We start from the raw sequence: 2,849 nt of genomic DNA, 5'->3' as shown, positions 1-2,849 counted from the left end.
TGCAAATACACACACGCACAACCACTGCAACCACTGCAACCACGCCCCATACGCACACTTCATACGCACTCGCCATCCTTCCAAGCGCTCTCACGGAAACGACTCCGCTCATTGCCTTTGCTGAGCCGCATAAACGCATCGACGCTATTCATCGTCTCATCGGGACGACGTATTTATTACACGCTGCTCGAGGCCACCTTGCCGTCCTTTGGTTCGGTTAAGCCGGTTGACGCTAGTGGGCGCCCGAGGAAAGGTCATTGCTGATGACAGTGGCGACACTCCACCGTGAAAAGGCCCAGACGGTAGGTTTGGAATTACCACATGCAGGAGCGTAGGGACTCGCAGGCGGAACTTACCGAGTGACTACGACGCGCTTGTTGTAATTTCGCTGTGAAAGCGTGCAAGGTAGACGAAATAGAAGAAGCAGAAAGAAAGAAAAGCAAAAGATGTTCCCACACCGGGACTCGAACGCGGATCTGCTGGGTGAGAGCCAGCTATATTAACCGCCTAGACTATAGGGGAAGGCTGAACAATGAAACCGCACTCAAAATAACAAACCCAACGCAAATACACACACGCACAACCACTGCAACCACTGCAACCACGCCCCAAACGCACACTTCATACGCACTCGCCATCCTTCCAAGCGCTCTCACGGAAACGACTCCGCTCATTGCCTTTGCTGAGCCGCATAAACGCATCGACGCTATTCATCGTCTCATCGGGACGACGTATTTATTACACACTGCTCGAGGCCACCTTGCCGTCCTTTGGTTCGGTTTAGCCGGTTGACGCTAGTGGGCGCCCGAGAAAAGGTCATTGCTGATGACAGTGGCGACACTCCACCGTGAAAAGGCCCAGACGGTAGGTTTGGCATTACCACATGCAGGAGCGTAGGGACTCGCAGGCGGAACTTACCGAGTGACTGCGACGTGCTTGTTGTAATCTCGCTGAGAAAGCGTGCAAAGTAGACGAAATAGAAGAAGCAGAAAGAAAGAAAAGCAAAAGATGTTCCCACACCGGGACTCGAACCCGGATCTGCTGGGTGAGAGCCAGCTATCCTAACCGCCTAGACTATATGGGAAGGCTGCACAATGAAACCGCACTCAAAATAACAAACCTAACGCAAATACACACACGCACAACCACTGCAGAAACTGCAACCACGTCCCAAACGCACGCTTCATACGCACTCGCCATCCTTCCAAGCGCTCTCACGGATACGACTCCGCTCATTGCCTTTGCTGAGTCGCATAAACGCATCGACGCTATTCATCGTCTCATCGGGACGACGTGTTTATTATACACTGCTCGAGGCCACCTTGCCGTCCTTTGGTTCGGTTCAGCCGGTTGACGCTAGTGGGCGCCCGAGGAAAGGTCATTGCTGATGACAGTGGCGACACTCCACCGTGAAAAGGCCCAGACGGTAGGTTTGGCATTACCACATGCAGGAGCGTAGGGACTCGCAGGCGGAACTTACCGAGTGACTGCGACGTGCTTGTTGTAATCTCGCTGAGAAAGCGTGCAAAGTAGACGAAATAGAAGAAGCAGAAAGAAAGAAAAGCAAAAGATGTTCCCACACCGGGACTCAAACCCGGATCTGCTGGGTGAGAGCCAGCTATCCTAACCGCCTAGACTATATGGGAAGGCTGCACAATGAAACCGCACTCAAAATAACAAACCCAACGCAAATATACACGTGCACAACCACTGCAACCACGGCCCAAACGCACGCTTCAGACGCACTCGCCATCCTTCCCAGCGCTCTCACGGATACGACTCCGCTCATTGCCTTTGCTGAGCCGCATAAACGCATCGACGCTATTCATCGTCTCATCGGGACGACGTGTTTATTATACACTGCTCGAGGCCACCTAGCCGTCCTTTGGTTCGATTCAGCCGGTTGACGCTAGTGGGCGTCCGAGGAAAGGTCATTGCTGATGACAGTGGCGACACTCCACCGTGAAAAGGCCCAGACGGTAGGTTTGGCATTACCACATGCAGGAGCGTAGGGACTCGCAGGCGGAACTTACCGAGTGACTGCGACGTGCTTGTTGTAATCTCGCTGAAAAAGCGTGCAAAGTAGACGAAATAGAAGAAGCAGAAAGAAAGAAAAGCAAAAGATGTTCCCACACCGGGACTCGAACCCGGGTCTGCTGGGTGAGAGCCAGCTATCCTAACCGCCTAGACTATAGGGGAAGGCTGAACAATGAAACCGCACTCAAAATAACAAACCCAACGCAAATACACACACGCACAACCACTGCAACCACTGCAACCACGCCCCAAACGCACGCTTCATGCGCTCTCACGGATACGACTCCGCTCATTGCCTTTGCCGAGCCGCATAAACTCATCGACGCTATTCATCGTCTCATCGGGACGACGTATTTATTACACGCTGCTCGAGGCCACCTTGCCGTCCTTTGGTTCGGTTCAGCCGGTTGACGCTAGTGGGCGTCCGTGGAAAGGTCATTGCTGATGACAGTGGCGACACTCCACCGTGAAAAGGCCCAGACGGTTGGATTGGCATTACCACATGCAGGAGCGTAGGGCCTCGCAGGCGGAACTTACCGAGTGACTACGGACGCGCTTGTTGTAATCTCGCTGAGAAAGCGTGCGAGGTAGACGAAATAGGACGCACGCAGTAAAGATAAGAAACGCGAAAGATGTTCCCACACCGGGACTCGAAACCCGGCAGTGGCGACACTCCACCGTGAAAAGGCCCAGCCGGTAGGTTTGGCATTACCACATGCAGGAGCGTAGGGACTCGCAGGCGGAACTTACCGAGTGACTACGACGCGCTTGTCTAAACTCGGTGAGAAAGCGTGCGAGCTCATCAACAGACA

Source organism: Phytophthora infestans, genomic scaffold (genome assembly GCF_000142945.1).
Source record: "Phytophthora infestans T30-4 supercont1.68 genomic scaffold, whole genome shotgun sequence".
Lineage (NCBI taxonomy): Eukaryota > Oomycota > Peronosporomycetes > Peronosporales > Peronosporaceae > Phytophthora > Phytophthora infestans.
Note: the sequence above shows the minus strand (reverse complement) of the source record.